Below are 10,346 nucleotides of genomic sequence, written 5' to 3'. Positions count from 1 at the left end.
AAAAATATTCTAAAAGTGACCATAGTGCTTGAAGATAAAGAGTAGAGAAACCGAGAGCCCAATATAGTGTAGTATGTTAAGCATAAATGAAGTAAAGGTTATCGTGAGAAAATTATACTCACAAACATGGGTTACCACACAGGCAACCACTGTATAGGCAGGTGAGGAGATTAGACCTGTCCTCACTCAGGGATAAGAAGTCGCTCTCTGTAGATGCGAAAGGGGGTAGATCACCCCTCCACCAGGGGTGGACACGGTATAGCAGTAGGAGAACAGAGGCGCCAGCAGGATAAAAGTGGATAAAAACTTTAAAATTTGCTGGGAGGAAGTGGTGGACTTACCTCCATAAAGCAGACACGAAAGACTGTCTGAATACACCTGCTATTGCTGAAATTCTGTCTTGTCCCCATTTTTATTGCCTGATGAAGCGGGCTGGGCCTGCGAAACGCGTTGCACTGTTTTGGGGTACTAATTAATAAATGTGACTACTATTCAGACAGTCTTTCGTGTCTGCTTTATGGAGGTAAGTCCACCACTTCCTCCCAGCAAATTTTAAAGTTTTTATCCACTTTTATCCTGCTGGCGCCTCTGTTCTCCTACTGCTATATAGTGCTTGAAGAAGAAAGACCAGTACCAACCAGATAAATTGAAAGTGATACAGTGCATAGAATCAGCGTAATAACGCTGTATATAAGGTGCAATTAGCCATAAAGGTGCTGCGTGCACAAAAGAAAAAGACAGCGACTAGCGCTGAGAAAGGAGCTAACGCTTACCAGAGGATCTGAGTGTGGAGATGAACTACCATGGCATACCAAACCTGCCACTGGGATCTAGTGATCCCAGTGAGCTGATGGTGGGCTAGTGATCCCAGTGAGCTGATGGTGGGCTAGTGATCCCAGTGAGCTCATGTTGGGCTAGTGATCCCAGTGAGCTGATGGTGGGCTAGTGATCCCAGTGAGCTGATATTGGGCTAGTGATCCCAGTGAGCTGATATTGATCTAGTGATCCCAGTGAGCTGATGGTGGGCTAGTGATCTCAGTGAGCTGATATTGGGCTAGTGATCCCAGTGAGCTCACATTGGGCTAGTGATCCTAGTGAGCTGATATTGATCTAGTGATCCTAGTGAGCTGATATTGATCTAGTGATCCCAGTGAGCTGATGGTGGGCTAGTGATCCCAGTGAGTGATGGTGGGCTAGTGATCCCAGTGATCTGATATTGGGCTAGTGATCCCAGTGAGCTGACATTGGGCTAGCGATCCCAGTGAGCTCATATTGTGCTAGTGATCCCAGTGAGCTCACATTGGGCTAGTGATCCCAGTGAGCTGATATTGATCTAGTGATCCCATTGAGCTGATATTGATCTAGTGATTCCAGTGAGCTGATGGTGGGCTAGTGATCCCAGTGAGCTGATGGTGGGCTAGTGATCCCAGTGAGCTGATGGTGGGCTAGTGATCCCAGTGAGCTGATGGTGGGCTAGTGATCCCAGTGAGCTGATGGTGGGCTAGTGATCCCAGTGAGCTGATTTTGGGCTAGTGATCCCAGTAAGTTGATGGTGGGCTAGTGATCCCAGTGAGCTGATGGTGGGCTAGTGATCCCAGAGAGCTCATATTGGGCTAGTGATCACAGAGAGCTCATATTGGGCTAGTGATCCCACTGAGCTCATATTGGGCTAGTGATCCCAGTGAGCTGATATTGGGCTAGTGATCCCAATGAGCTGATATTGGGCTAGTGATCCCAATGAGCTGATATTGGGCTAGTGATCCCAGAGAGCTGATATTGGGCTAGTGATCCAAGTGTGCTGATATTGGGCTAGTGATCACAGTGAGCTCATGGTGGGCTAGTGATCGCAGTGAGTTGATATTGGGGTAGTGATCCCAGAGAGCTGATATTGGGCTAGTAATCCCAGTGAGCTCATGGTGGGCTAGTGATCCCAGTGAGCTGATATTGGGCTAGTGATCCCAGTGAGCTCATATTGGGCTAGTGATCCCAGTGAGCTCATATTGGGCTAGTGATCCCAGTGAGCTCATATTGGGCTAGTGATCCCAGTGAGCTGATATTGGGCTAGTGATCCCAGAGAGCTGATATTGGGCTAGTGATCCCAGTGAGCTGATGGTGGGCCAGTGATCCCAGTGAGCTGATGGTGGGCTAGTGATCCCAGTGAGCTGATATTGGACTAGTGATCCCAGTGAGCTGATATTGGGCTAGTGATCACAGTGAGCTCATATTGGGCTAGTGATCACAGTGAGCTCATATTGGGCTAGTGATCCCAGTGAGCTGATATTGGGCTAGTGATCCCAGTGAGCTGATATTGGGCTAGTGATCCCAGTGAGCTGATATTGGGCTAGTGATCCCAGTGAGCTGATATTGGGCTAGTGATCCCAGTGAGCTGATATTGGGCTAGTAATCCCAGTGAGCTGATGGTGGGCTAGTGATCCCAGTGAGCTGATATTGGGCTAGTGATCCCAGTGAGCTGATATTGGGCTAGTGATCCCAGTGAGCTGATATTGGGCTAGTGATCCCAGTGAGCTGATATTGGGCTAGTGATCCCAGTGAGCTGATATTGGGCTAGTGATCCCAGTGAGCTGATGGTGGGCTAGTGATCCCAGTGAGCTGATATTGGGCTAGTGATCCCAGTGAGCTGATATTGGGCTAGTGATCCCAGTGAGCTGATATTGGGCTAGTGATCCCAGTGAGCGGATATTGGGCTAGTGATCCCAGTGAGCTGATGGTGGGCTAGTGATCCCAGAGAGCTCATATTGGGCTAGTGATCACAGAGAGCTCATATTGGGCTAGTGATCCCACTGAGCTCATATTGGGCTAGTGATCCCAGTGAGCTGATATTGGGTAGTGATCCCAATGAGCTGATATTGGGCTAGTGATCCCAATGAGCTGATATTGGGCTAGTGATCCCAATGAGCTGATATTGGGCTAGTGATCCGAGAGAGCTGATATTGGGCTAGTGATCCAAGTGTGCTGATATTGGGCTAGTGATCACAGTGAGCTCATGGTGGGCTAGTGATCGCAGTGAGTTGATATTGGGGTAGTGATCCCAGAGAGCTGATATTGGGCTAGTAATCCCAGTGAGCTCATGGTGGGCTAGTGATCCCAGTGAGCTGATATTGGGCTAGTGATCCCAGTGAGCTCATATTGGGCTAGTGATCCCAGTGAGCTCATATTGGGCTAGTGATCCCAGTGAGCTCATATTGGGCTAGTGATCCCAGTGAGCTGATATTGGGCTAGTGATCCCAGAGAGCTGATATTGGGCTAGTGATCCCAGTGAGCTGATGGTGGGCTAGTGATCCCAGTGAGCTGATATTGGACTAGTGATCCCAGTGAGCTGATGTTGGGTAGTGATCCCAGTGAGCTGATGTTGGGCTAGTGATCCCAGTGAGCTGATGTTGGGCTAGTGATCCCAGTGAGCTGATATTGGACTAGTGATCCCAGTGAGCTGATATTGGGCTAGTGATCACAGTGAGCTCATATTGGGCTAGTGATCACAGTGAGCTCATATTGGGCTAGTGATCCCAGTGAGCTGATATTGGGCTAGTGATCCCAGTGAGCTGATATTGGGCTAGTGATCCCAGTGAGCTGATATTGGGCTAGTGATCCCAGTGAGCTGATATTGGGCTAGTGATCCCAGTGAGCTGATGGTGGGCTAGTGATCCCAGTGAGCTGATATTGGGCTAGTGATCCCAGTGAGCTGATATTGGGCTAGTGATCCCAGTGAGCTGATATTGGGCTAGTGATCCCAGTGAGCTGATATTGGGCTAGTGATCCCAGTGAGCTGATATTGGGCTAGTGATCCCAGTGAGCTGATGGTGGGCTAGTGATCCCAGTGAGCTGATATTGGGCTAGTGATCCCAGTGAGCTGATATTGGGCTAGTGATCCCAGTGAGCTGATATTGGGCTAGTGATCCCAGTGAGCTGATATTGGGCTAGTGATCCCAGTGAGCTGATATTGGGCTAGTGATCCCAGTGAGCGGATATTGGGCTAGTGATCCCAGTGAGCTGATATTGGGCTAGTGATCCCAGTGAGCTGATATTGGGCTAGTGATCCCAGTGAGCTGATATTGGGCTAGTGATCCCAGTGAGCTGATATAGGGCTAGTGATCCCAGTGAGCTGATATCAGGCTAGTGATCTCAGTGAGCTGATGGTGGGCTAGTGATCCCAGTGAGCTGATATCGGGCTATTGATCCCAGTGAGCTGATATTGGGCTAGTGATCCCAGTGAGCTGATATTGGGCTAGTGATCCCAGTGAGCGGTTATTGGGCTAGTGATCCCAGTGAGCGGATATTAGGCTAGTGATCCCAGTGAGCTGATATTGGGCTAGTGATCCCAGTGAGCTGATATTGGGCTAGTGATCCCAGTGAGCTGATATTGGGCTAGTGATCCCAGTGAGTTGATATTGGGCTAGTGATCCCAGTGAGCTGATGGTGGGCTAGTGATCCCAGTGAGCTGATATTGGGCTAGTGATCCCAGTGAGCTGATATTGGGCTAGTGATCCCAGTGAGCTGATATTGGGCTAGTGATCCCAGTGAGTGGATATTGGGCTAGTGATCCCAGTGAGCGGATATTGGGCTAGTGATCCCAGTGAGCTGATATTGGGCTAGTGATCCCAGTGAGCTGATATTGGGCTAGTGATCCCAGTGAGCTGATGGTGGGCTAGTGATCCCAGTGAGCTGATATTGGGCTAGTGATCCCAGTGAGCTGATGGTGGGCTAGTGATCCCAGTGAGCTGATATTGGGCTAGTGATCCCAGTGAGCTGATATTGGGCTAGTGATCCCAGTGAGCTGATATTGGGCTAGTGATCCCAGTGAGCTGATATTGGGCTAGTGATCCCAGTGAGCTGATATTGGGCTAGTGATCCCAGTGAGCTGATATTGGGCTAGTGAACCCAGTGAGCTGATATTGGGCTAGTGAACCCAGTGAGCTGATGGTGGGCTAGTGATCCCAGTGCGCTGATATTGGGCTAGTGATCCCAGTGAGCTCATATTGGGCTAGTGATCCCAGTGAGCTGATATTGGGCCAGTGATCCCAGTGAGCTCATATTGGGCTAGTGATTACAGTGAGCTCATATTGGGCTAGTGATCCCAGTGAGCTGATATTGGGCTAGTGATCCCAGTGAGCTGATATTGGGCTAGTGATCCCAGTGAGCTGATGGTGGGCTAGTGATCCCAGTGAGCTCATATTGGGCTAGTGATCCCAGTGAGCTGATATTGGGCTAGTGATTCCAGTGAGCTGATATTGTGCTAGTGATCCTAGTGAGCTGATATTGGGCTAGGGATCCCAGTGAGCTGATGGTGGTCTAGTGATTCCAGTGAGCTGATGGTGGGCTAGTGATCCCAGTGAGCTCATATTGGGCTAGTGATCCCAGTGAGCTCATATTGGGCTAGTGATCACAGTGAGCTCATATTGGGCTAGTGATCCCAGTGAGCTGATATTGGGCTAGTGATCCCAGTGAGCTGATATTGGGCTAGTGATCCCAGTGAGCTGATATTGGGCTAGGGATCCCAGTGAGCTGATGGTGGGCTAGTGATCCCAGTGAGCTGATATTGGGCTAGTGATCCCAGTGAGCTGATATTGGGCTAGCGATCCCAGTGAGCATATATTGGGCTAGTGATCCCAGTGAGCTGATATTGGGCTAGTGATCCCAGTGAGCTGATATTGGGCTAGTGATCCCAGTGAGCTGATATTGGGCTAGTGATTCCAGTGAGCTGATATTGGGCTAGTGATCCCAGTGAGCCGATATTGGGCTTGTGATCCCAGTGAGCTGATATTGGGCTAGTGATCCCAGTGAGCTGATATTGGGCTAGTGATCCCAGTGAGCTGATATTGGGCTAGTGATCCCAGTGAGATGATATTGGGCTAGTGATCCCAGTGAGCTGATATTGGGCTAGTGAACCCAGTGAGCTGATGGTGGGCTAGTGATCCCAGTGAGCTGATGGTGGGCTAGTGATCCCAGTGAGCTGATATTGCGCTAGTGATCCCAGTGAGCTGATATTGTGGGCTAGTGATCCCAGTGAGCTGATGGTGGGCTAGTGATCCCAGTGAGTTGATGGTGGGCTAGTGATCCCAGTGAGCTGATATTGGGCTAGTGATCCCAGTGATCAATATCCCAATATCCCAGTGATCACTAGCCCAGATGGTGGGCTAGTGATCCCAGTGAGCTTATATTGGGCTAGTGATCCCAGTGAGCTGATATTGGGCTAGTGATCCCAGAGAGCTGATATTGGGCTAGTGAACCCAGTGAGCTGACACTGGGCTAGTGATCCCAGTGAGCTGATATTGGGCTAGTGATCCCAGTGAGCTCACATTGGGCTAGTGATCCCAGTGAGCTGATATTGATCTAGTGATCCCAGTGAGCTGATGGTGGGCTAGTGATCCCAGTGAGCTGATATTGGGCTAGTGATCCCAGTGAGCTCACATTGGGCTAGTGATCCTAGTGAGCTCACATTGGGCTAGTGATCCCAGTGAGCTGATATTGATCTAGTGATCCCAGTGAGCTGATGGTGGGCTAGTGATCCCAGTGAGCTGATGGTGGGCTAGTGATACCAGTGAGCTTATGGTCGGCTAGTGATACCAGTGAGCTTATGGTCGGCTAGTGATCCCAGTGAGCTGATATTGTTTAAAAACATAAATGGGCAAGCACCATCAACCATTCCCCAAGAATAAGGGAAATAATATACGAGTGTGCAGAAAGGAACAAATTAAATATACAAGGCTAACAAAGAACAGTAGTCCCCTTTAAATACCGCACCACTCCAAAAATTGTAATCAATTCATCAACTTTATTCAACAGACATAAAAGCACTTAAAACCAATGTGAGCAGCCATGTAATAATATTAAGATAACAGTCCATGATTAATGAATAAATAAATCTCCACAAGGTAGTATCAAAAAACAGTAATGCCCCTGAATGGATATAAAGTAAAAATATTGATGTAAAATTCTACCCTGCTAAGCAAAAAAGTGATCCAGCAACAAGGACAGTGAAAAATATTCTAAAAGTGACCATAGTGCTTGAAGAAGAAAGACCAGTACCAACCAGATAAATTGAAAGTGATACAGTGCATAGAATCAGCGTAATAACGCTGTATATAAGGTGCAATTAGCCATAAAGGTGCTGCGTGCACAAAAGAAAAAGACAGCGACTAGCGCTGAGAAAGGAGCTAACGCTTACCAGAGGATCTGAGTGTGGAGATGAACTACCATGGCATACCAAACCTGCCACTGGGATCTAGTGATCCCAGTGAGCTGATGGTGGGCTAGTGATCCCAGTGAGCTGATGGTGGGCTAGTGATCCCAGTGAGCTCATGTTGGGCTAGTGATCCCAGTGAGCTGATATTGGGCTAGTGATCCCAGTGAGCTGATATTGATCTAGTGATCCCAGTGAGCTGATGGTGGGCTAGTGATCTCAGTGAGCTGATGGTGGGCTAGTGATCCCAGTGAGCTGATATTGGGCTAGTGATCCCAGTGAGCTCACATTGGGCTAGTGATCCTAGTGAGCTGATATTGATCTAGTGATCCTAGTGAGCTGATATTGATCTAGTGATCCCAGTGAGCTGATGGTGGGCTAGTGATCCCAGTGAGCTGATGGTGGGCTAGTGATCCCAGTGATCTGATATTGGGCTAGTGATCCCAGTGATCTGATATTGGGCTAGTGATCCCAGTGAGCTGACATTGGGCTAGCGATCCCAGTGAGCTCATATTGGGCTAGTGATCCCAGTGAGCTCACATTGGGCTAGTGATCTCAGTGAGCTGATATTGATCTAGTGATCCCATTGAGCTGATATTGATCTAGTGATCCCAGTGAGCTGATGGTGGGCTAGTGATCCCAGTGAGCTGATGGTGGGCTAGTGATCCCAGTGAGCTGATGGTGGGCTAGTGATCCCAGTGAGCTGATGGTGGGCTAGTGATCCCAGTGAGCTGATATTGGGCTAGTGATCCCAGTGAGCTGATATTGATCTAGTGATCCCAGTGAGCTGATGGTGGGCTAGTGATCCCAGTGAGCTGATGGTGGGCTAGTGATCCCAGTGAGCTGCTATTGGGCTAGTGATCCCAGTGAGCTCACATTGGGCTAGTGATCCCAGTGAGCTCACATTGGGCTAGTGATCCCAGTGAGCTCACATTGGGCTAGTGATCCTAGTGAGCTCACATTGGGCTAGTGATCCCAGTGAGCTCACATTGGGCTAGTGATCCCAGTGAGCTCACATTGGGCTAGTGATCCTAGTGAGCGGATATTGATCTAGTGATCCCAGTGAGCTGATGGTGGGCTAGTGATCCCAGTGAGCTGATGGTGGGCTAGTGATCCCAGTGATCTGATATTGGGCTAGTGATCCCAGTGAGCTGACATTGGGCTAGCGATCCCAGTGAGCTCACATTGGGCTAGTGATCCCAGTGAGCTCATATTGGGCTAGTGATCCCAGTGAGCTGATATTGATCTAGTGATCCCATTGAGCTGATATTGATCTAGTGATTCCAGTGAGCTGATGGTGTGCTAGTGATCCCAGTGAGCTGATGGTGGGCTAGTGATCCCAGTGAGCTGATGGTGGGCTAGTGATCCCAGTGAGCTGATGGTGGGCTAGTGATCCCAGTGAGCTGATGGTGGGCTAGTGATCCCAGTGAGCTGATTTTGGGCTAGTGATCCCAGTGAGCTGATTTTGGGCTAGTGATCCCAGTGAGCTGACATTGGGCTAGTGATCCCAGTGAGCTGATGGTGGGCTAGTGATCCCAGTGAGCTGATGGTGGGCTAGTGATCCCAGTGAGCTGATATTGATCTAGTGATCCCAGTGAGCTGATATTGGGCTAGTGATCCCAGTGAGCTGATATTGGGCTAGTGATCCCAGAGAGCTGATATTGGGCTAGTGAACCCAGTGAGCTGATGGTGGGCTAGTGATCCCAGTGAGCTGATGGTGGGCTAGTGATCCCAGTGAGCTGATGTTGGGCTAGTGATCCCAGTGAGCTGATGTTGGGCTAGTGATCCCAGTGAGCTGATGTTGGGCTAGTGATCCCAGTGAGCTGATGGTGGGCTAGTGATCCCAGTGAGCTGATGGTGGGCTAGTGATCCCAGTGAGCTGATATTGGGCTAGTGATCCCAGAGAGCTGATATTGGGCTAGTGAACCCAGTGAACTGATGGTGGGCTAGTGATCCCAGTGAGCTGATGTTGGGCTAGTGATCCCAGAGAGCTGATATTGGGCTAGTAATCCCAGTGAGCTCATGGTGGGCTAGTGATCCCAGTGAGCTGATGGTGGGCTAGTGATCCCAGTGAGCTGATATTGGGCTAGTGATCCCAGTGAGCTCACATTGGGCTAGTGATCTCAGTGAGCTCACATTGGGCTAGTGATCCTAGTGAGCTGATATTGATCTAGTGATCCCAGTGAGCTGATGGTGGGCTAGTGATCCCAGTGAGCTGATGGTGGGCTAGTGATCCCAGTGATCTGATATTGGGCTAGTGATCCCAGTGAGCTCACATTGGGCTAGTGATCCCAGTGAGCTCATATTGGGCTAGTGATCCCAGTGAGCTGATATTGATCTAGTGATCCCATTGAGCTGATATTGATCTAGTGACTCCAGTGAGCTGATGGTGTGCTAGTGATCCCAGTGAGCTGATGGTGGGCTAGTGATCCCAGTGAGCTGATGGTGGGCTAGTGATCCCAGTGAGCTGATGGTGGGCTAGTGATCCCAGTGAGCTGATGGTGGGCTAGTGATCCCAGTGAGCTGATTTTGGGCTAGTGATCCCAGTGAGCTGATTTTGGGCTAGTGATCCCAGTGAGCTGACATTGGGCTAGTGATCCCAGTGAGCTGATGGTGGGCTAGTGATCCCAGTGAGCTGATGGTGGGCTAGTGATCCCAGTGAGCTGATATTGATCTAGTGATCCCAGTGAGCTGATATTGGGCTAGTGATCCCAGTGAGCTGATATTGGGCTAGTGATCCCAGAGAGCTGATATTGGGCTAGTGAACCCAGTGAGCTGATGGTGGGCTAGTGATCCCAGTGAGCTGATGGTGGGCTAGTGATCCCAGTGAGCTGATGTTGGGCTAGTGATCCCAGTGAGCTGATTTTGGGCTAGTGATCCCAGTGAGCTGATTTTGGGCTAGTGATCCCAGTGAGCTGATGGTGGGCTAGTGATCCCAGTGAGCTGATGGTGGGCTAGTGATCCCACTGAGCTGATGGTGGGCTAGTGATCCCAGTGAGCTGATATTGGGCTAGTGATCCCAGTGAGCTGATATTGGGCTAGTGATCCCAGAGAGCTGATATTGGGCTAGTGAACCCAGTGAGCTGATGGTGGGCTAGTGATCCCAGTGAGCTGATGGTGGGCTAGTGATCCCAGTGAGCTGATGTTG

The sequence above is a fragment of the Hyperolius riggenbachi genome, chromosome 10 (genome assembly GCF_040937935.1).
Source record: "Hyperolius riggenbachi isolate aHypRig1 chromosome 10, aHypRig1.pri, whole genome shotgun sequence".
NCBI classification, from domain to species: Eukaryota; Metazoa; Chordata; class Amphibia; order Anura; family Hyperoliidae; genus Hyperolius; species Hyperolius riggenbachi.
Note: the sequence above shows the minus strand (reverse complement) of the source record.